Source organism: Tamandua tetradactyla, chromosome 17, assembly GCF_023851605.1.
Source record: "Tamandua tetradactyla isolate mTamTet1 chromosome 17, mTamTet1.pri, whole genome shotgun sequence".
Classification (NCBI taxonomy): Eukaryota; Metazoa; Chordata; class Mammalia; order Pilosa; family Myrmecophagidae; genus Tamandua; species Tamandua tetradactyla.
The window spans coordinates 75,795,441-75,820,562 of NC_135343.1; the positions used below are offsets into that span (position 1 = coordinate 75,795,441).

Consider the following 25,122-nt stretch of genomic DNA (forward strand, 5'->3'; position numbering starts at 1 on the left):
TCTTCTCTGAGCCTGCCTGGCTTTGTGTTTACTAGTGGCTTTAGGGGTTCCCCTGTTTACAGCAATTGAATGTCCCCTCTCATCTCTATGAAACAGACTTTCTCCCCTTCCAGAGTGCTCTGTTGTATGGTGTAAATCCAGACCCCTTGGACTTGTTTCTTAAATTGCTTTAACTGTTTGCTGGCTGCTTCTGACTGCAGGGCATGCTCTGGGAGGGTGAGCCAGAGATGAATTTTCTCGTTCAATCTTTTAGTCTGCCCATAGAGTGCCACTGACAGTAGTCATCACGGTATACCTACAGTGGCTCTTCTGATCCCTCCTGAACAGGTCAGGCGCCTGTGGAGCTCAGGGTTGCCCCACGCTGCTATGGAGCTGGTTGGGTAAGGGGCCAGCAAGGGCTTGTTGAGCATCCCCTACTGTTTTTCACATTGCCATTTTCTTGATTTAGCACTTACCCAGTTACTGTAGCCCTTTTAAAATTTTCCGGAGTTTCAGGAAGATGGCTCTGCCAGTTTTTACTAGTTGTTCAAAGATTCTGGGAAATGGCGTCCTGGAGCTTCTTAGGTTACCATCCTGGTGGACTGAATGTTGATTCCAGGTGTCTCTCTTTTTTTTTAACTTCAGTTATAGAAGTGACAGCTTAAAAATTTGTACCTAAATATTGTAGTTCCATTTCATTTTGGGCCCATGAGCTACTTGTTTTAAATACTTATTTGACAGACAGTATGAAATAATATTGTATTCCCAGTTTTTGTTGTTCGTTAAACACCCATCTTGTTCTTTGAAGTTTAAGGAATCAGTTGGTCAGTCCTGTGCCTAATAGATCTTTGAGAACATTTATGACTTTAGGTATATTTTGACTTTCAGAGTTATTTTCTATCCTCTACATTGGATTTGAAGTTTAGTATTAGGTTCTTGTCTTTTTAGTTTCCATCTCTAGACTACGTAATAGAAATTAATTTTTCCATTGGGTGCTAAATTAGCATCATAAAATTAGGAATTAGCTTTTTGACATCTTGGAGTATATCTTTCTCATGCACTCAGGTCAGTAATTACAGGTCTCCTGTATGGCAGGCGAGAATTCTACCACTGAACTACCCTCGCACCCCTTTCTTTCCATTTAGAGTTTAAGTGAGAAATGAGAGAGAATGCAAGAAGGAGTGTCGGTAAGGGATTAAAAAAAACAGAGACAATATAGGTTATTGTCTAATTATTGGAAAGAAAAGGTAAGATTAAAAGGAATGTTAATATATAAGATACATTTTTCTTATTACTGGACATTTTTCTGGTGTCCGTTTTGAAATTATTTCTTTGCCCCAAAGCCTATGTGTATTGTCCTGCATAGGATATCAATAAACTTCTACAATTCCACTGGTATCAGAAACTTCATTCAGCAAGTGCAGAGACTCCCTAGTCACTTAGTTCAACTCAGACTCCACAGGTTATGGGTGATCTTCTATAACATTGCCCCTCAGGTCCCAATCCCAAGTTTGGGGGCCAAGAAAGTAATTATAATCCTTGGAAATTATGTAAGGATTCTTTCATCTTGAAACACTTAGAAATTCATTTTGGCATTTTGTAATTACTGCGTTTCACTAAGACACATCTAAACAGGGATTGCATTTGGCAGTTATCTACATGTCCTTATTCTAAACTAAGGACTGTTTCTGTGGTTTAGATTTTTCCTTTATAGATTAATTAATTATTTATTTATTTTAGTTTTTTATAGGTAAAATTGTAATCAGTATGAGTTGAATTTTTTCCAGGCATGTTATAATTAGCACTGGCAACAATTTAATCCTAAAGTACGTATAGTAAATCTAATACTATTTTATAAGCATGCCTGCCATTAATGAAAATAAATAGGAATTATTTGAATATTAAAAAAATTCTCTAGTTTCTGTTTTTCCATAATAGTTTCTGAAAGCTCTTATGACTACCTAAAAGGAAGTTAATTATGCAGTCTGCTTAATCCTATCACTGAGAATGCTATTATTTATATTTTGGGATTATATTATGTTTTGGAGTCATATGATCTTATACACGACAGCTCATTATAAATTCTTTTGAATGTAATATGTAGTAGTTACCTGAAAAAAGTACACATTATGTTCGAATCTATGTTCCAAATGTGATTGGTCTGCCAATTCAGGCCCACTGCACTGACCAACACATAGACCTTTTTAAAATTCTAAGGATAAGCAAGTAGTTTGGGTTACAGGAAATTGTTTAAGATTGTTTAGGAAAGTGGTTAAGAGCTCTCTCTCTGGGGAAAAACACACCCGGGGCCCCATCTCAGCTTTTCAATTTCCTTGATCCAAAAAGAAAAAGAACAGAAAGCCTTATTAATTGTCACAGTCAAGAGAAGCTTGAGCAGACACATGATTAAGTATACTGTAGTTCTAGATGGGATCCAGGAAAAGTTAGAAGATATTGGATAACAACTAAAGAAACCTGAATAAAGTAGAGATGCTAGTTAATAAAAATATGCACTACTGGCTTCTTAATTGTGACAAAGGTAGCATACTAATGTAACTAGGTGTGGGGAGCGTGAGCATTCTGTACTGTCTTCACACTTTTTCTGTAAATCTGAAACTCTTCCAAAATAAAGGCTTTTTAGAAAGAAAAAGAACATTTGGGGTGTGAAATATTGCTGTAGCTGTTTTTGGAAAATAAAATCTGCCACACTTTGCAACTTTGGGTAACTTATTTCACTTTCATGGATCTCAGTTTCCTTAACTTTAAAATGGGTATATAATAGTGCCTACTTCAGAGGGTTGTTATGCGCATTAAGTGAGCTGATGTGAACAGAGATGGCTGGCACAGTATTTTGCATAGTAGATGCACAATAAATGCTATTAAGCAATGATGACAGCTCGTCTTTAATTTTTTTTAAACATCTGCACTAGGAAAAGCATGTCCCCATACATTTTGATTGAGTCATATGAAGTTTGGCTTATTTTGTGTGTTGTGGGAGGTCTAGACCATGCAAAACCAGACCTAGTTAAGGGCCTAAACCGCTTTGAACCTGAACTACTTTATCATCCATCCTCTTAGTTGATTTTTCTGCAGTTTGTCCTTGTTGTCTCCAGATAGCAGCCAAACTTGGCATTATGGAAAGTGTATGCATGTATGTGTGTTGTAAAATCAAATTGTATATCCTTGCAGAATTTTTGAGATTCTGAGTTGCTTTAACGTGAATTTAAAACTACAACCCCTAATGTATTTAAAAGATTTTTTTTCAATGTCTGTTGCTCAGTTTTCTCTAACCTTGCAAACTTGCTCATAGCTGTTCACCTATAGATGGAATTTTCTTACTGTTTCTTGGGAGTAGCTTAATATCACATAATATCTTGAACATAGTAGGTAGTCAGTAAATGTTTGCTTGTTTGTCTTTTTGTTTTGTTTTATGAGGTAGTGTGGTGTATGGGGAAGAATATTGAACCAGTAATCAGGAAACCTGATCTAGTTGAAGTGGGGCAATTTCTTTCACCTCTTTAGTAAATGAGGGTTGGACTGGATGATATTACAGTTGTAAAATTGAGTTATATTGACTTCTAAATGAGAAATGCTTTGGGGCAGGCACTTGGTAATCGTTACATTCCAGGTGTGCCTCACAAGAAAATTAGTCTTACTGCCTTATGTTTACATCTCATTTTGGTCCAGATATTGATTAGTGAGCCCAATAATATATATCTTATTCTCTATAGCAGGCCTCATGTGACTCTTTCATTGCTTCAGAAGTTCAGATCTGCTTTCCAAGTTTCATGATTTGTCACCATTGTTTGAGGATTTGTTAAGGTTTCCACAGAGATTTCCAGAAAGGGAATTCTAAAAACATTTTAAATACTGATAGCATTGTTTGAATAAGAGTTGTATTCTCCAGGTCATTCATTTTGAAGGATATGGGTCTCATTTGGAAATATTGAATTCTGGTATTATTTTTTTTTGATGCTGATTTACTTTATAGAATTTCCTTTTGTGCTCTGAACCTAGATCTGAGACTCTTATTTTAAATTTTTAATGTTTTCTCAATGTCATATAATTCTTTGGTTTTGGCATTAACCAATATTATTACTCTACTGTAATTTTAAGATAATGTACCTAGAAGAGTAATGCATACAACAGCAATTTATAGCATAAAATCCCTAATGAGATCTAGTTTCTGTTTCTTTGTCCAGAGCTTAGGGGAGAGCAAGGTAAAGCTTCTCTACACTCTTGTATATCTTAGCCATCAGCATTTAATGTGACTAAAAGTGGCATCATCAGAGTGTACAAGTGTGCGCACAATTTGTATAAAATTGTGACATTTGGTAGCATATTTGCAGACAGTCTTTTAAAAGTGATTTCAATTTTAAATAGTGAAATTGAACTATTTATCAAATTATATTGCATTTTCCCAAATGTATGATGAATTGAATGTCACCAACTTATAATTATTTGTTTGTAGAAATATTTTTCAAATTTTTATCATGGAAGTGGTATGTGTGTGTTAAAAGTAAATAAAAAACAACAACAAGAAAACTATTTTACCTTAGCAGAAAATTCTTTAAAACTCATTAATTAAATTATCCCAGCATAACAATCTTCTATGTAGTATTTTATAATAATTCCACTTAACTCAGGCTGGTTTTTCACCCATAAATACTTGAATATTTTCCGTGGAAAGCATTATGAAAACAGTTATAAATTACTTTTGGAAATCATTAACTTTAGAAATTATCAGCAGATGTTTTCCATGCATGGTTGGCTTCATTTGGTTTGGTTCCTTAGCTGAATAATTCTAAACTGACTGCAAAGATGTATGGTTAACATTTACATGAGTGTTTGGAACTTACTGAAGCAGTATACCAGGTTTCCAGTAAATGGGATGTGTACTGTGTTTATTTCTCTACCAGCTTTTACCCCATTTTTTTTTTTTTTTTTTTTTTTTACATGGACAGGCACTGGGAATCGAACCCGGGTCCTCGGACATGGCAGGCAAGCATTCTTACCTGCTGAGCCACCGTGGCCCGCCCTTCCCCCATTTTTAAGGAGGCATGCTGTGCAGTGTCACCTTCTCAACCCTTGCCATTGGGAGTGTGTAGGTAGAAGGGTGGAAGAAGTGATTTACATAGAGCTGTGATCCTATTAGAGGCTAGGGACTTAGCACTCTGTCTTTAATAAGCTCCTATTTCTATTGGTCATAAATAATTCCTAAATGTTCACTTTTTTTAAATTTATTTTTTATTATCAAACCAAAACAACATACAAACATGAACATTCTTAACATACAAGTGTTCTGTGCATGGTGTACAATCAGTGGCTCACAGTGTGATCACATAGTAGTATATTCATCACCATGATCATGTTTAGAACATTTGCATCTCTCCTGAAAAAGAAATAAAAAGAAAAAAGGAAAAACTCATACATACATACCCCGTTCCCCTCCCTTTCATTTGTTCACTAGTATTTGTCTCCTCAATTTATTTTAACATTTGTTCCCCCATTATTTATTTATTTTTAATCCATATTGTTTTACTCATCTGTCAATACTGTAGATACAAGGAGCACCAGACACAAGGTTTTCACACTCAGTCACATTGTGAAACCTGTATCATTATACATTCATCTTCAAGAAACATGGCTACTGGAACACAGCTCTACAGTTTCAGGCACTTCTCTCTAGGCTCTCTAATACACCTTAAATTAAAAAGGGGTTAATCTATAAAATGCATAAGAATAACCTCCATGATAACCTCTTGACTCTGTTTGAAATCACTCAGCCACTGACACTTAAAATAAAGACAAAATAATCTCATTTCTCTCTTCCCCCTAACGGTCGAGTCATCTTTTTAGTGTTTGAATTTAACATTCCTTTATTCAAAATAAAATTTTCATTTTTATTTCATAGTTGATGATGGCGCTTTAATTTCTCTAACAAAAAGGCATTTTACTTTATTGTTATTTATGGTCAACTAAATACTTTCCTCCCTAACTTACAGTAAATAATTAGAATAGTTTTTTATGCCATTGTTAGATTAAGTAGTTATTTTAGAAAAGGAACTTTTAAGTTAGTGCTATAGCAGATTGTTGTTTAGCTGGCTGATTAACTGCTTTGCTTTCTTAAACTCCCTTTTGGGGCTTAGTATTTTTCATATATAATGTTATATAAGAGTTTGAAATTGGGTCCAAGAGAATCAAATATTTCTTTAATCTTTTGATGTATGTACATTAAAAAAAACCTTTTTATTCTATAATATAACATATATACTAAGCAAAGAAAAAAAAGAGGAATAGTTTTCAAAATACTCTTTGACAAGTAATTATAGGACAGATCCCGGAGTTTGTCATGGGCTACCATTAATGTATGTACATTTTGAGTATAGCTTTTATATAAAAGACTTTCTGCCCACTGTCAGGTAACTATTGTTTCTTGTATTTAAAAAACCTTATGTCTACTTAGGAGTGAGTCTTTTCTAATTTCTATAGCAAAATAGGCTTCTTAGAAAATATGAGAACATTAAAAATATAGAATTACTGGAAAGGAAAAATAAATCTCTACTGCCTATGGGACAAAGACTGAATTCATTGTAGTCAGGAAAGGGCATTATTTTAGCAAGAACTGTTGGCAAACATAACTGACATGTTTAAGAACAAAAAAAATTAAACCATGAAGTTTTTATTTTATGATATCACATTGCGTGCAAATCATACAAGATAGAAATATAAATGTCATGGTCAGGTTCATGTGTCAACTTGGCCAAGTGGTGGTACCTGTTTGTCTGGTTGGGCGAGTGCTGGCTTGTCTGTTGCGATGGGGACATTTCATAGAATTAAATCATGATCATGTCAGCTGTATCCACAGCTGATTCCATTTGTAATCAGCTAAGGAGAGTGTCTTCTGCAAGGAGTGATGCTTAATCTAATTACTGGAAGCCTTTTAAGGAGGATTCAGAAGAGACAGGCTCTTCCTGTCTTGGCTGGTGAGCCTGTCCTGTGGAGTCCATCCAGACCCTTCCCATTGGAATTGCCGGCTTCACAGCCTGCCCTACGGATTTTGGACTCTACGTTCCCATGGTCACATGAGACACTTTTATAAACTTTGTATTTGTGAGTGTTTCCTGTTGATTCTGTTTCTCTAGAGAACCTGAATATAATAAATGTATAATAAGAAAAACAAATTTTATTTAGCTTTATTAATACTTTACCAACCTGTACTTAATTTGTCACTTCATGGTAGACTGGGAGAAACTTTGACACATATTGGAATTGGTCTTTAGTTTCGCGTTTGGGAACCATTGACCTAAACAATCTTAGCTTTTAGTGCTCCCAGAATATACTTAGGTTTGTCCTTTCGCTCTTCTGGTATAATGTTGCTTAGTTGTAATTTGTTTGTTTTTGTTCATGTGGTTCTCCTGTTCTCAGCTTCATGGTTCCCATCAAATCCTCCTTGTGGCAAAGATAGTAAGTAATTTGTTCTTTTCTTCTGAGCGTGGCTGGCCCTCATTTCCCATGTGACTGAGTTCTCATTGGTGGAATGTGACTGAAAATGATAATGTTGTGTTCCTTTATGTTCTTTCCTCTTCTGCCGGCTGGGTGCATATGATTATGTGGAACTAGGGAATTACGAGGCCAATCCCCAGGTCCCTGAATAACTGGGTGGAAAAGTTGTCCCACCAGCCCAAGCCCTCCTCCTTACCGTGTGATTGTTACATGTGCAAGAAATGAACTGTTGTATAGGCCATCAGATGTCTAGATCTGTTACTTCTGTGAAACCTATACTGATAATACCGGTTCCTTTAGGTGGCCGTTCCTGACTACTCCAGTTCACTTTGATTATCATTTTCTTCCCAGATTTCTATGGTACTTACTATGTCTTTGTTTTCACTTAAAAAAAAATGAAGGTAGTATGTATTTATTTTGTTCATGGCTTGCTCATGTAGACTATAGGCTTTTGGAAGAAAGTGACTTTGTCTTATGTTTCTTTTGTACTTGTCATGGTACTCAGCTTTCGCAGTCTGAAAAGTTAAGAACAAATCTTTAAAATGAGGCATTGATTTTGGTGTCTGCAATCGTGTTTAATTTGTCATTTATTTCATAATTTTTTCGGATTAGACTTTATTCAAAGAAGAAAAATATGATCTAAAACCCATTATTTAATAAATGAGAACAAAGATGTTACAATCTAGTGAAATATGAAGTAGGAGTGAAGGCATTTCCTTCTCTTCCGCACTCTCTCTTTCTCCTTTCCGTAAATATTAAACTTTTACATGTTCTAGGCCCTAGGGGTACAGTAATAAATAAAACAGACACGTATCTTTGCCCTCTTGGAGCTTATAAACAATCAACAAGTTAACATTTAGAATGCTAAATGTGAACAGTGTCTGGGCAAAAGTGAAGTGGAGGGTTGGGTGTGGGAGGGGGCAGGCAATATGGATGCACCTGAAGTATATGTTACATGGGGTTGGTGCTGCAATTTAAATTGGGTGGTCAGAGAAGGCCTCTGAGAAAGTAACCCTTGGGCTGAGACTGAATGGGCTGAACAGAAACTACGTGGCTAACTGGGGGAAGAGGAATTAAGTAGAGGGGACCACAGGTACTCTTGTCACTGAGGTGGGAGTGTGTCTGACTGGTTCAGGTTTCAACAGAGACCAGTGTGGGCAAGGGGAGTGAAATAAGGGAGAAGGTTAGTAATGTAAAAAGATAGAAATGTGTAAGATTTTTAATTCCTATGAGATTGGAAGCCTTTGGAGGGTTTTGAGCAAGGGAGTGGGTGATGTTATTCACGTTTTCAAAGGGTCACTGACCACTAAATAGAGAACAGAGGTGTGCGGAAGAATCAGTGGGACCAGACAGGACAGTGTTGAATGCCAGGTGAGAGATGATACTGGTTTGGACCACAGTGGCAACAGTGGACAGGGAGCGAACACACGTGTTCTGAAGCAGGAGTTATCAGGGTTTGCCTAGAGTTTAGAAGTAGAGTGTGAGAAAGAGGCAGCAAGAATGATTCTAAGGTGTTCAGCTTAGGTTCATGGAAGGATTTACTGAGATGGGGAAAACTGGGGGTGAAATGGGAGAGCGCATGGGAGGCTAGAAAGACTGGTTTTTGAATATTAAGTTTTAATGTGCCTTTTAGATATTCAAGTGGAGCTATCCAGTAAGTGGTTGGATATATGAACCTAGAGTTTAGATATGAGAGGGGCAGGCTGAAGATTAACATTGGAGCCCTCTATGCATATATAGTTTTTAAAGCCATACTGTTGGCGAGTTCACCAAAGCACTAAGTGTAGATGGAGGAGAAAAGGTACAAGGAAACTTTTTTTTTTAAGTTTTTAAAGCACATTTTAGTTCACACAGACCTTTTTTCCAGTCTAGAATACCTGAACTTTAGAATTCAGATTTTTTTCCCTAGCTAATCTGTTCAAATTTCTTATTTTAAGAATTGTATTTTCTTTGTCTCTGGCAATACAAGCTTTTTTCCTATTTAGCATTTATTCTGCTAATTTATGGATGTACATAATGTAAACACCCAAAGGGCAACTTCTTTTTGGATTGGATAAGTTAGTTCTTGGCCAGTCACTGTAAAGAATTCCTCTGTGTGTGTGTGTGTGTGTGTGTGTGCGCGCGCGCGTGCACACGTTGTTTAAACCATGAAACCAGTTCACTATTTTGAGAGAATTGGAAAGGCAGTTATGATGGAGGTTCGAAGGAATGGGAACTATATTGGGTTGAGTAGGGAGGGTGAGGATAGAAGGAAAACTCATGTTTTGGGACGAGAGATACTGTAGTTTCACAGGGACCACACATTTTGTTTGTTTGGGACAGTCTCTTTTTACACCTGTTGTGGTATGGTTATTAATAGTGCCCCTTTTACCCTAAAAAATTTTCCTTATTTGAACAGGAAATTATGTGGTCACTTTAATATCCCTTTATGGGATGGGCCCTTAGTAGTTAGGTGACTGGCGTAGTGTTGTCTCGGTGCTGCCTTTCTTCTGCCTTCCAAGCACCCTGTATCGGTGAGCCCTCGTTTGGTGCCCAGAGGTCTCTGCAGTTGCAGTTGTGCCCATTTCTGAGGTGTCTCTTGTGAAAACAACACTTTTCTACTTTCTTACCATCCCTGTTTTCCCCACCACAGAGACCTTCAAAGCTCTATCAAAATATTGTTGGTAGAAATGTAAAATGGTGCAGCCTCTTGGTAAAACAGTCTGGCCAGTTCCTCAAAATGTTAAACATGGAGTTACCATATGATCCAGAAATTCTACTCCTAGGTATATACCCAAGAGAAGTGAAAACATATGTTCACCCAAAAACCTGTACATGAATATTTATAGTAGCATTACTCACAGTAGCCCCAAAATGGAAATAACCTAAATGTCCATCAACTAATGAATGGATAAACAAAATGTGGTATGAATATGCAATAGAATAGTATTCAGCCAAGAAAGGAATGAAGTACTGAACACCACAGCATTGATGACTCTTGTAAACATTATGCTAAGTGAAAGAAAAAAGTTGGTTAGTGGTTGCCCAGGGCTAGAGAGGTTGGAAGGAAATGGAGTGTGACAATTAGTGGATACCTGTGGAGTTTCTTTTTGGTGTGGTGAATGTTCTAAAATGTATTGTGATGATGATTGCAGTACTCTGTGAATATACTAAGAACCATTGAATGATACAATTTAAATGGATGAATTTTATGGTGAATTATATCGCAATAAAACTGTTAATAAGAAAATTATTGATGCTTTAAAGGTCTTCAGCATCAACTTAGGGAAAAACCTTTTCCCCCTCTGCTGTCTTTAGAAATGTTGACCTGTAGAGTGCTAGTTGTAACAGAAAGTCACACCAATTACATTCTGGTTAGGCTTGGATACTGTAAAGCACAATAGCATTCCAGGTATTAGTAAAAGTGTATCAGATTACTTTGGCTGTTAATTTAAAAAACATTCCCACACTAAAATCGGGTCATGTGTGTGCAATCTTCGTAGTGTGTTACTAAAGTAACAGTAGATTATTAACCGTGTATAACTTGGGAGAAATTAGTGATGTTGGCTTCATGCTCAGTAATGACTGATACGGGTTGAGACTGTGCTGGCTTTGTAGCCCCATCCCTCAGCATCCTTCACCAGCATGGCAGTTGCCTGATTGCGTTGTCCTTAGAGCTGTGCTTTCTTCCTACTTTCTGTTAATGGTTTCTGTTCAAAACTGCTTGATTGCTTTAGTCCATTTCTCCAGATCTTGTTTTTCCAGATTCTGGCTTCTAAGTAATCCTTGATTTTTTTCTAATGGAAATAATTCTTAGCATTCAATAACAGTTCCCCTTGTGCCACGAGCCCACCTAGATCCTACCTACCAAGGCAGCATTGGTGTTGTATATTAGAGAGTTGGAAAGGCAGTTATGGTGGGGGTTAGAAGGAATGGGAATATATTGGGTTAGGTAGGGAGTGTGACGATAGAAGGGAAACTCATGTTTAGGGACAAGGGATATAGGAGTTTCATGGGGACCACACATTTTTGTTTGTTTGGTCACAGTCTCTGTTTCCAGACTGTCTCTATTCCCAGATACTTAGAATTCTGTCTTAGATTCCAGACAAGACAGTACAGAGCTTGTATTAGATTTTTAATAATCCTAAATTCCATCCTACTTTTCTTTTTCCCATACCATTACAAATAATGCTCATGAAAGATAGCTTCCCGGTGACTCTAAGGAGATTGTGTAAACTATATTAACAGTGTTTAAATTACTGAGATGCTGACCTTGGATTTTATTAAATATACCATCTCAGCTCACTTTGTCCCAATTTGTAATCACTCTGCCTCAGGACCAGTTTTCCATTGTACTGACAATTCATCAGTTTATTTCATGATAAACTGTAGTTGAGAACACTTAATTTGGACTACAGTTTTAGGCCTATCTTTGCCACTAACTCATTCTTGTGACTTTGTAAAGTATCTAAATCTGATTGAAGATGAGTTTTATATTTCAGAGGTAGATCTGATAGCAGATTTTTTCCCCCTTTCTAGATAAATGGGCCTTTGTGCAGAGAATACAACTCACAACATGTGAGTAAAATAAAAGCCCATTTTAATATTTTCTTCTTTACTTCCCTAGACCCAGCCAGGAGCAAAGGGAGGGCTTTCCAGTCCAAGAAGAGCAGCGGTCACAGCTTCTTAAGCCACAGCAGGATGTAGTGGGGAAAGAACCCCGTAGCTCTGTCTCCTGTGGTCAAGGAAGAAAGGGTAAATCTGCCTACAGGTCTATGTAGGGAGTGGTTGGGGATAGCCCTGTGGCCACAGCCTTCCCAAAAGAGAGAAAGTCTGTAACCAGTCAGGTTTCAGCTGCTACCCACCACTGCCCTTAAAATATACTGCAAAAAACCTGTCACACTTGTTTTTCAGATGGCATACTTGTACCTGAAATCAAATGTGTACGTTTTAATCCAGCTGCGTCAGCCTGCTTAGTAACAATAATAGCTAATATTTACTGAGTACGTACTATGTATCACTTGCTCTTCAAAACTCTTAATATGTACTAACTGAGTTGGTTCTCAGGGCAGCCTCTCCACATAGTAGGCATTGCTGTCACCCCTATTTTTATAATTGAGAATGTAACCAGTTAGACCTGTCACAGCTAGTAACTGACAGAGCTGGGATTCAAATCCAGATAGTCACCTAATTTAGGGACTAGTCTTGTGACCATGGAGAGTAAATTAATCATTTTAAGAAGGCACAAGACTTACAAAGGAGATTTTCTTGAGAGTCAGTATAAAAAAATGAATGTAAAGTATCTTTTTCATTTTGCTGACATATTGAAACGATAATATTTTGACTATGTTGTGTTAAAAATATATTAAAATTAGTTTTACATATTTCTAATTTTTAAAATGTGACTACTTGAAAATTAAAAGTTTATATATGTGGCTCAATTATATTTCTGTTGGGTAGAACTGTTGTAAAGAGTCCTAAATGAAAGAAAGTAGGTATAGTTCCTATGGCTAGTGAAATAGGCAGAAAAACCATGCATAACTGGTAAACCTAAGTACTTTTGTAAGTGTATTTTCTTTAAGTTGGCCATGGGTAAAGTATATGTTTGATAAAATAAATTAATTGAGAGAATGGATGTATTTGTGTTATGTGTAATAGATATGTTTGTGTCATGTGTAATCCAGTAGTGTATTTATTGAGCATTTCCCATATACCAGTAACTTGACTTACTTTACCTTACATATATGCATTTACTGATATGTAAGGCAGGTAGTGTTATTGCCAAGTGAGGCACAGTGGGGTGCCTAGGGTCACAGAATTAGAATTGAAATTAGTTTCAGCCTAGAAAGCTTGACTTTAGCACCATGCTCTTTACTATTAAGTTATTTTGCCTCTACCTGACCCTAATTTGCCAAGTTTTTAAATGAATTTTATGATTTAGCATGGTAGTATGTACATAGATAACCTCCTGAAATTTTTTCCCACTTAACAATTGGCTTTAGTGGCAGCTTGTATTTATATTTTGTTTGTAGATTTATTTTTAATTTCCTGAGACTAAACACTTTTTGTTTATAGTTTCCACTTGCAAGGTTGGCTGTTTATGTGTTAATATTAAGCTAATTGCATTTGTTGTAGATTTTCACAAATTTTGTATTTTATAGAAGGGCTGCTTTGAATTTCAGGGAGAAATGTGTAAGGTCAAATGATAGCCAGTAAACTTGTTATAATTTAAATGGGTGTTATCAAAAGGAAATATAGGAATTTTCCATTGGATTTTCTCTGTTTAGAAGCTATCATTTAGGCTTTAACTGCAAATAAGATAACATATGTTTTAAACATTTTTATTCTGAAGAAGAAACTGTAATATTGTATTTAAGTTGAGTGTACTTTGGATATTTATATCACATCATATGTTTCACTTAAATATATATTTAAGCATCATCTTAAATTAATATGTAACCTAAAATTAAAAATATATATGTTTTCCGATGACCCATTAGGTGTGTGATGTTGTGGATAATACAAGAACTTACTGTTCTGGGTTCTTGTTCCATAGAAATAAGACACACATAAATAATGAGAGAGAAATGTCAGTTCAGTACAAGTAGCACTGTGAATAATGAAAGGAAAAGTATGTGTTTTAGAACTTCTGAGGAAAGAAGTAAATTTTGAACTAGTAGTTTGGGAAAAGTTATTGGAAAATTTGTTGAGCTGTGTCTTGTAAGATGGGTTGAATTTCCTTCAATGGAGTGAGCAGGATGGGTAGGTGGTATATGACCAAAAGCTTTGAAGCCTAAAAGTGAGGAGGTACAAGTTGAGTTTGGAGAACAGAGATGAATTCAGAACCTAGCTGTGGTTAGAGTAGAGTATTTAGGAAGCTGAGTAGTTAGGGGAAATTTGAAAATTTATTATGGGGCCAGATTTTAGAAGTACTTGAATTCCAGGCTTAGAAATTTGAACTCCATAAGAAGCTTGGAATTGAGGGGTGGTGGGAAGTTTCAAGATTCAAGTCTTTACCCTTGAATCACTGCTTAAATAATAGACATAACTAATAAGTTATATTCTTGATTTAAAATGCTAGATATTTTTGATTCTTGGTGATAAAAAATACTGAAGATCTTGCTTTCTTTGTTAGTAGTTAAATTCAGTGCAGGAAATTGGCTTGTTTAGCATAATCCCACACTTTCTGATTATGAGAATTTTGTATCACATTAACAAATATTTGGCAGTTATCTATTTTTAGAGATGACAAATCAGTATTTAGAGATGACAAATTAGGGTCTTGCACTGACTCCTAATTTTAACATTTGTAAATCTCCATGTACTATGAATTTGTACAGGGCACATCTTTTAAAGCTCTGGCCCATATTGGCTCCACTCCCTTATCAGTCATGCAGTTGTGGGCTGAATTATTTAACCTGCGGATCCCATGTTCTTTCTTTGTAAAATCAGAAAGATAACTTCCTCACGGGGGTGGAAGATTGTTCAGTGATGTAATACAGTTTTTAATGAGAATGGAGTAATGTCTGCCTCATTATGGAGATAAATTTCTGTCCCTCCTTCCTGTGTTTGAAATGGTTGTGAGTAGAGATCTGCTTCTCGTTACTTAATTTAAATATAGTCTTTCACATATTGTAATTAATAAAGAAATTTGGAAGACAGTTCCTTTTGAAAAGTCTGACTTTATTTGTTGTAATAGCTTCAATTTTTTTTATTGTTGATATACCAAGAAAACTTACTGATGTTTTAAAAAAGATAAACTTGTTGTTGTGTCATTTGAATCTTAATAAAAAACCAAACTAGCAAAGGGCTAAAGTGTTTCTACAAAATCATTTTATTTTATGAGTTGAAAGAGCATCCTTTATAACTATGGCATTGAAAGGAAATAAGTCCAGAAGGAATTTTTCCATATCAACCACTTTCTATATAATGCATTTAAGGAAACTCAGTTAAATTTTTTTAAAAATTGCCTTTTGTGTGTGTGTGTGTACCTTTATGAATGTTAACACGTGTTTAGATTTGTGTAACCATGAGTGCAGTTAGGATACAGAACAGTGCTGTCACTCCATCAAAGTCTTCATGCTGTGTAGGTGTACCTTGTTTTAGTGTGCTTTATTTCATTGTACTTTGTACATACTGCATTTATTGAAGGTTCTGGTAAGCCTACATTGAGCAACTTCAGTGGCTCAATTTTCCCATAGCATGTGCTCACTTCATGTCTCTGTGTCACATTTTGGTAATTCTAGTGAATTTCAAACTTTTTCATTATTATTATATTTGTTATGATAAACTGTGATCTTCGATGTTGCTGTTGTAATTGTTTTGGGGGGTACCATGAACCATGCCCTTGTAAGGTGGTGAACTTGATCCATAAATATTGGATGTGTTTTGACTGCTCCACTGACTGACCGTTCCTTGTCTCTCTTCCACTCCGCCACCCTCCCTATTCTCTGTACAATAAAATCGGAATTAGGCCAAGTAATAACCTACGATGGCTTCTTTAAGTGTTCAAGTGAAAGGAAAAATCACACATTTCTCACTTTAAATAAAAAACTACAAATAATTAAGCATAGTGAAGAAGGCATGTCAAAAGCTGAGATAGGCCAAAAGGTAGGCCTCTTGTACCCAATAGTTAGCCAAGTTATGAATGCAAAGGAAAAGTTCTTGAAGGGAATTAGAAGTACTATGCTAGTGAACACATAGATGATAAGAAAGTGAAGCCTTATTGCTGATGTGGAGAAAGTTTTAACATTCTTTTAAGCCAAAGCCTAATCCAGGGCAAGGTCCTAACTCTCTTCATTCTGTGAAGGTTGAGAGAGGTGAGGAAATCACAGGAGAAAAGTTTGAAGCTAGCAGAGGTTGATTCATAAGGTTTGAGGAAAGAAGCCATCTCCATAGCATAGAAGTGCGAGATGAAGAAACAAGTGCTACTGTAGAAGCTGCAGCAAGTTATCCAGAAGATTTAGCTAAGAAAATTGCTGAATGTGACTATACTAAATGATAAATTTCAGTTGATGAAATTTCAGCATAAGATGTAACAGTCTTATGCTGGAAGAAGAGGCCATCTAGGACTTTTATAGCTAAAGAAGAGAAGCCAAGTGTCTGGCTTTAAAGCTTCAGAGGAAAGGCAGATTCTTACTAGGGGATAATGTAGCTGGTGAAGTTGAAGGCAATGCTCATTTGCTATTCTGAAAATCCTAGGGCTCAGGTGGTGCAACGGTGACTCAGTGGCAGAATTTTTGCTTGCCATGGTGGAGACCTGGGTTTGATTCCCGGAGCCTGCCCATGCTAAAAAAATATATATATATATATTAGGACCCTCAAGCAATTATGCTATATCTATTCTGCCTGTGTTCTGTAAATGGAGTAAAGCAGATCTGTTTACAGCATAATCTACTGTATATTTTAAGCCTACTGTTGAGACCTACTGCTCAGAAAAAAAGATTCCTTTCAAAATATTACTGCTCATTGACAATGCACCTGGTCACCCAAGAGCTCTGATGGAGATGTACAACAAAATTAATGTTGTTTCCATGCCTGCTAACACAACATCCGTTCTGTAGTTCATAGATCAAGGAATCTATTTCAACTTACAAGTCTTGTTTGTGAAATATATTTTGAAAGATATAATTGCCACAGATAATGACTCCTCTGATGGATCTAGGCAGTAAATTGAAGACCTTCTGGAAAGGATTCACTATTTTAAATGCCATTAAAAATATTTGTGATTTATGAGGTTAAAATGTCAACATTAACAGGAATTTGGAGGAAGTTGATTCTAGTGCTCATGGATCATATTGAGGGGTTGAAGACTTCAGTGGAGTAAGTAACTGCAGATTTCGTGGAAATAAGAGAAAAAAATTAGAATTGGAGCCTGAAGATGTGACTGAATTTCTACAATTTCGTAATAAAACTTAAATGAATGAGCAGTTGCTTCTAATGGATGAACAAAGTTGTTTCTTGAGATGGAATCTACTTCTAGTGACGATACTGTAAACATTGTTGAAATGATAAAAAAGGATTTAGAATGTTACATCAACTTAGTTGATAAAGCAGTGACAAGGTTTGAGTGGTGAAGATTGACTCCAGTTTTGAAAGAAATTCTACTGTGAGTAGATTGCTATCAAACTATTTCGTATTCTACAAAGAAATCTTTCCTGAAAGAGTTAATTGATGCTGCAGACTTCATTTTGTCTTATTTTAAGAAATTTCCATAGCTATCCTAACCTTTAGCAACCACCATCCTAATCAGTCAAGAACATCAACATTGAGGCAAGACCTTCCACCAGCAAAAAGATTATGACTCACTGAAGGCTCAGATAATGATTAGCATTTTTTTTTTTAGCAATATTGTATTTTTAAATTAAGGTATATGGATTTTTTTTAGACACAATGTTGTCGCACACTTAATAGATTATAGTATAGCATAAACATAACTATATATATGCATTGGGGAAACCAAGAAACTTGTGTGACTTGCTTTACTGTAGTGGTCTAGAACTGAATGTGCTATATCTCCAAGGTATCCTGTACCTTTTTAGTCATTTCCTTTGACTAGCCCCAGGCAACCACTGATCTGTTTTCGATTACTGTAGGTTTTTTTTTTTGAGAATTTCATATAAATGGAATCATATAGTAATATACTCAGATTAAAATCTTTCATTCAGCATAATGCCTTTGAGATTCTTCCAATTGTTGTGTGTATCAATAGCTTATTCCTTTTTATTGCTGAATAGTACATATATGTGTGTGTGTGTGTGTGTGTGTGTGTGTGTGTGTGTACTGGATGATGATGTAATAGGAATTTCTTATTGTAAGTTGCAGACAGAAAAGTTTGTCAGCCACTGTCCTGGGCCCATACTCTGTGATCTACTATAGCTTCAGCCGCAGAACCCACTAAGTGCTTTGCATTTGGTTCTCTTCAAATATCTGCCAGAAGAGTTATACTTAGTGCAAGGTGTTCTAAGTGTAATTTATTGATGAGTTAAGAAAACTGTTGTTGGAGGTTGAGTTATTGTTTCCCACATAAAGCCGTGTTCAAGTCTTAACCCCTGGTTCTGTAGGTTTGAACCCATTAGTGAATAGGACCTTTGATGATGTTACTAGCTAAGATGTGCCCAACTTGAATAAGGGTGGCTCTTAATGCAATGTGGCTGAAATCCTAAGCAAAGGAACTTGCATATGGAAAGAAAAGCCAGGGGGAACAGTCAGAAGCTGGAAGTCAGTGGAGCCTGGAGGAAAAAGGAGAGGCCATCACCATGTGCATTGCCATGTGATGGAAAAGACAAGGATCCTCAAAGACTGCCAGACAACCAGAAGATGCCGCAGGAGGAAGCAAGCCTTTCAGCCTCTGAAACCATGAGACAGTGCATTCCTCTTGTTAATCCGACCCACTGTAGGATATTTGTTTTAGCAGCTAGGAAGCTAAAATAGTTTTTGGAGCTACAAAGTGGGGTGCTTTTGTGACAGATACCTAAAATATGGAAATAGCTTTGGAATCGGTAATGGATAGATGGTGAAAGAATCTTGAGGTGCTTGATAGAAAAATCCTGGGTTGTTTTGATGAGACTTTTGTTACACATACAAACATTAAAGATACTTTCAATGAGTCCTTAGAAGGAAATGATGGGTTTGCTATTGGGATATTGGGAGAAAGGTGATCTTTGTTATAAAGCGGGAGAGAACTTGACAAAATTGTGTTTTGATGTCAGATTGAAAGGGGAACTTGTAAGTGATTAACGTGGATATTTAGCTCAGAAGGTTTCCAGGCTAAATGAAGAAGTAGTAGCACAGCTTCTCCTTACAGCTTATAGTAAAATGTGAGAGGAAAGGGACAAGCTGAGAATTGAACTCTTAAGCACAAAGAAAGCAGAAATTAGTTTGGAAAATTCTGAGCTTATCCTTATAGTGTGCTCTGAGAGTTGGGCCAGAAGTGGTTCTATCAGGAATCTCCCTGAGTCTATCAGGACTCAGCTTTTGGGAAATGAGTCCTCAGAGGACAGAGCTCCAAGTGAGGGTTTACCTGAACAACCCTTTGCTAAAGAATGTGTGGCTGAACAGGGGTCTCGTCAGCCATTTCATTGGGAGTCAGGATTGGAAATAAATTATCCAGGAAGGATCTGTAGAAAGTTCTGTTATCTGATGGTTTGTATCGGCGTGAACTGTACACAAAGCCAACAAGGGTTGTGCACAATTTGTATGAGTGGAACCACTGCCAGTCTGGGCTGAAAGGGACAGAGAAAGGATGGTGGAAGAAAGAATGACTTTAAGGGTAGAACCATGGAGACAAAGGTCTGGAGTGAAAAATCTCCTTGGGCCCAGGGAGCAGGCCTTCCATGTGTGTGGAAAGGGTGGGTCCACTTCTGTGCTTGGAGGGGACAGGCTACCTACCATGACACTTGAAGGGGGTGGCCTTTTGCCCTTTTGTTCAGGAAGAGTGGTGCCACCCCAGTGCTCAGAGAAGATGGGGCCTTCCCCCAGGATTCTGGGAGAGCATGGTCTCTGCTAAAGCTCATGGAAGGGGTGGGGCCACTGCTTCTTTATGCCCAGATGACAAAACATTAATCAACAGGTAGCTCTGAGACCTTGAAATCTAATGGAGTTAGCCCTGCTGGGTTTCAGGATTGTTTGGGACCTGTGCTGGTTTGAATCTGTGGTGGACCCTAGAAAAGCCATGTCCTTTAATCCTCTTTCAATGTTGCTGGGTGGGACCGTTTTGATCGTTCCCATGGAGATGTGACCCACCCACCCATCTTTCAGCCCAAACTGGCAGTGGTTCCACTCATACAAATTGCGCAAAACCCTTGTTGGCTTTGTGTACAGTTCAAGCCGATACAAACCATCAGATAACAGAACTTTCTACAGATCCTTCCTGGATAATTTATTTCCAATCCTGACTCCCAATGAAATGGCTGGTAACTTTTGATTAGATGATTTCCAGTGGAATCTCTCTCTCCACCCATTGAAAGTGGGATTGCTTACTGGAATCCTTTAAAAGAGGAAACATTTTGGAAAGAGTCCCTCTTTTGTAGAGCCATGAGAAAGCCAGCAGACGCCACCATGTTCACAATGTGCCCTTCCAGCTGAGAGAAAGTGCTTTGCAAGATTTCAAATCTACAAAAAAAAAAAATCTTTTTTTAAAATTTATTGGGACTAGCTTTGTGACCCAGCATATGGTCTGTCCTTGAGAATGATCCATGAGCACTTGTGAAAAAGGTGTATCCTGCTGTTGTGGGATGTAATGCTCTATAAATGTCTGTTAAGTCTAGTTCATTGATTGTATTATTCAAATTCTCTGTTTCTCTTTTGATCCTCTGTCTAGATGTTCTATTAGACCATTGATTAGAGCAAGGAATTGAAGTCTCCAACTATTGTGGTAGATGTGTCTGTTTCTCTTTTCAGTGTTTGCCTTATATATTTTGGAGCATTCTGATTTTGTGTATAAATATTTATGATTGTTATGTCATCTTGTTGAACTTTTATTAATACATGGTATCCTTCTTTGTCTCTTTTAGTTGTTTCACATTTGAAGTCTAATATTTTGGATATGAGAATAGCTACTCCTGCTCTTTTCTGATTGTTGTTTTCATGAAATATCTTTTTCCAACCTTTCACTTTCAACTTACGTTTGTCCTTGGGTCTAAAATGTGTCTCCTGTCGACAGCATATCAATGGAGACTGTTTTTAAATCCGTTCTGCCATTCTGAGTTTTTTTGATTGGGGAGTTTAATCCATTAACATTTAGTGTTATTACTGTAAGAGTAGTACTTTCTTCTACCGTTTTGCCTTTTGGATTTTACATGTCATATCTACTTTTCTCTTTTTACCTTCACTGATAATCTTCATTTCTATACTCTTCTCCGTACCTCTCTCTCTCCTGTCTTTTCCTATCTGCCTATAGTGCTCCCTTTAGTATGTCTTGCAGAGCCAGTCTCTTGGTCAGAAATTCTCTCAGTAATTTTTTATCTGAAAATGTTTTAATTTCCCCTTCTTTTTTTTTTTTTTTCTTTTTTGTCTCTTATTTCGGTGCATGGTCCAGGAACTGAACCTGGGTTTCCCGCATGGAAGGTGAGCATTCTACCACTGAACCACCCATGCACCACCCCCCTCATTTTTGAAGGATGATTTTGCTGGATATAGAATTCTTAGTTGGCAGTTTTTCTCTTTTAGGATCTTAAATATATCATATCACTGTCTTCTCATCTCCTAGGTTTCTGCTGAGAAATGTACACATAGTCTTATTGGGCTTCCCTTGTATGTGATGGATTGCTTTTCTCTTGGTGCTTCAAAAATTCTCTCTCTTTGACATCTGACATTCTGATTCATACGTGTCTTGGATTATGTCTGTTTGGATCTCTTCTGTTTGGGGTACACTGCACTTCTTGGATCTGTAATTTTATATCTTTCATAAGAGATGGGAGATTTTCAGATAATTACCTCCATTAGTCTTTCTCCTCTTTTTCCCTTCTTTTCTCCTTCTGGTACACCCACAACATGTATATTCACACATTTCATGTTGTTTTTCGATTCCCTGAGTTCCTGCTCATATTTTTCCCTGTATTTCTATTACTTGAATGATTTCAGATTTCCCATCCTCCAGTTCACTAATCCTTTCTTCTTCCTCTTCAAATCTAGCATTGTAGGTTTCCATTGTTTTTTTCATCTCTTCTACCGTGCTTTTCATTCCCATAATTCCTGTGATTTGCTTTTTCAGACTTTTGATTTCTTCTTTTTGTTTGTCTATTACCTTCTTTATATTCTCCCTCAACTTGTTGATTTGATTTTTTGATGAGATTTTCCATGTCTGTTCAAACATCCTGAATAAGTTGTTTCAAATGTTTCTCATTTGAGTTGTTTTTTTCCTTTCACTGGGCCATATCTTCAATTTCCCTAATATGGCTTGTTATTTTTTTTTTTGTTGGTGTCTAGGCATTTGATTTCTTCAATTAGTTTATTTTGGAGATTGTTTTCACTCTTTTACCTAGGATTTTCTTGCTGATGACTTTGTTCTCTTTCTGTTCTTTGACATCCAGTTCAGCTTATTCTAGACATCTAGCATAGATTTTGTTTAACTGATCAGAAGTTTTCAGTTCTTGTTTTCTTATTTCTTGTCCTGCCTGTATGGAGCCTTTTTTTTCCCCTTAGGTGCATCTACTTAGATATTATAGACCCCAGTCAGATTTTTCCAGACCAGACTGGCCTCCTTTCAGGAGGAAAGAGTAACCTGCATCAGTTTTCCCTGAGGGTGAGACCCAACAAGTTGACCTACTTTCCTATGACGCCTCTAGACTCTGTGGTTTTCCCATCCTGCCCAGTATGCGGTGCTTGTCAGCCTGCGGTTTCCCTCCAATATAAAGTGGTATGGTGTCTTTAACTTCAGCAGACTCTCCCTGCGGGAGCACGGTTGAGACAGGAGAGGTTGTAGGCTGGGTTTAATTGCTTCAGTTTTCTAGTCCCTGGGGTCTGAATTCCTTGAGGGAGAGATTACACCTGAGCTGGGCCCCACCCCTCTCCTGGGGAAGCTACAGCCTTCAGGGAATTAATTCCTTTCACTTGACTAGCCTCTTTGTCTCTCAGACAAGCTTAATCCCACACTTGCCTGGGGCAGTTAGAGCCTGAGAAGCCTTGCAGTTCTATTTAATGAGCAGTTAAGTAGTAGAAACAAAGCACACACACACAAAAATCATTGTCGGAGCAGGACCCAGTTCCTCAGGTTTGTTATTCAAGAGCTTAAGTTGGTACATTGCTCTTTGTATCTCTAGGTTCTATGTGCCCCCCCACTTTTTTTTTTTTTAAGGTCCAGCCCTTTTCAAATATTTTGTGTTGTCTAATCCAAAAAACCTCTCTTTTTTTTCTTTTTTCTTTTCCATCCGGCCTGCCCCATCTGTGTTGGGGCAAAAACTCCTTGTACCTTTAGCTCTTATTCAAGGTTTATCTGAGCTTGGGGCCTATTTTCAGTAGTTAGAATTTGGTAATTAATTCCACAAGTGGAGCTTGGTTGAGCTAAGCCTCTGCTGCTAGTAAAGTCTCTTTCCTTTCCCCTCTGGGAAACAGGCTGCCATGCCCATAGGGGAGGGAGGTGAGCTTCTGCGCCTTAGGGTGCTTACAGTTCTGTGTGGAATTGCAGCTGGTCCAGCTTGTCCAGACTGGTGTATGCTGTGTGTCCAGTCACTGATGTGGCCTCAGGGTTGTTCTGTTCCTGGCTATTTACTAGCTGCTCTGGAGGACGAAGTAAATTCCACACCTCACTGTGCTGCCATCTCGGAACCTCTGTCTCCATAAAATATTTTAATGAAGTGTATTATACTGTTCTGAACACTACCTCATTTTGCTCATCAGATAGTGTAGTTGCATTGGTAAGTTCTATAAATTTTTAAAACTCTTATGAATATCATTTGCATATCTTAAGTCTTTATGAGCTTTTGTTACTAATTGAAATATTTTTATTGGCATTTATTCCTTCACATATGATTTTATTTATTAATGGCAATGCTATTTGAAACATTTTAAAATACTGCACATAGAAAGTATTCTAGGAGCATTCCCCATCAGTTTTTTTCCTCATTTTTGTAAGTCTGGGAAAACATAGTCACAGATGTATATACATACATTTATCCATATAAACTATATACCATTGGGTTTTTTTTTTATGCATACATTTATCCATGTAAACCATATACCACTGGGGTTTTTGAAGGGAGTTTACTTGTATCCCCCTTCCTAAAAATGGCATCTTTTTTTTCCCACTCAGCAGTATATCTTGCAGAGCTGCTTATGTTAGAACATTGAAGCTTGATATCATTCTGTCTAACTTCTGAATATTGTTTCATCACATGGATGTATCACAGTTTATGTAGTCCTTCCCCCTTTCAGTGGACATTATATTAATGATTTTTCTGCTGTAATGCTGCAGTGAAACATCTTTGTATATGTAGTTGTTTCTCTAGGGTAATAGAAGAAATTCATGGTAGTATGCACATTCAAATGATAATAGCTGTTTATCAGATTTTCCTTTATTTGTGAAAGAGAGGGTGCCAATAATGATTTTTAGAATAATAAAAGTAAGACTTAGAAATTTTTGCCAGGCTGGTGTGAAAAAAATAGTTTTGTTTTAATTTGCAAATTCTTAGAAATAGTGACATTCAGCATTTCTTTATGTGTTTGACCATTTGCATTTTCATTTTGTAAACTGCTTAAATATTATTAGGTTATTTATGGAGTACTCAGTTTAAATTATTACCTATACATGACATTAACATTTTTGGAAAAACATATATAAGAAAAGTGCATAAATCATAAGTGAAGTGTACAGCTCAGTGAATTTTCGAAGAGCAAATATACCCTTGTGTGTAACCAGCACCAAAGCAAGAAACAGCAATACCCAAACCCTAGAAGCCCCAGCTGCCCTTCTAGTCACAGTATAACCACTACCCTGAGTTCTAACATTATACATTAGTTTATTTGCTTTTAAACTTTATGTGAATGTAATCATTCAGTATGTGTGGTCTGCTTTTTTCTATGTATCAACTTCTGAATACATTTTAATAAGATCACATAAGGGTTTTAAAAACTATGAATATTATATATATATATACACACATAATTTCATCTCTCATTTAAAGAGATAAATAAAAGGGATAAATGATACCATTTTAACTT

At 36.8% G+C, this 25,122-nt stretch overlaps 1 protein-coding gene across 6 annotated transcripts in view; it reads left to right on the plus strand.

Moving 5' to 3' along the window:
* LCLAT1 (lysocardiolipin acyltransferase 1) overlaps nt 1-25,122 on the plus strand; it is a 259,010-nt gene that overhangs the window by 29,549 nt on the left and 204,339 nt on the right. Inside the window, exon 2 of one of the 6 annotated variants that reach the window (XM_077134977.1) lies at nt 12,092-12,219. The exons of the other annotated variants lie outside the window; for them this stretch is intronic. The gene's annotated coding sequence lies outside the window, so the exon portion shown is untranslated. The remainder of the gene's footprint in view (nt 1-12,091; nt 12,220-25,122) is intronic. 6 annotated transcript variants of the gene reach the window in all.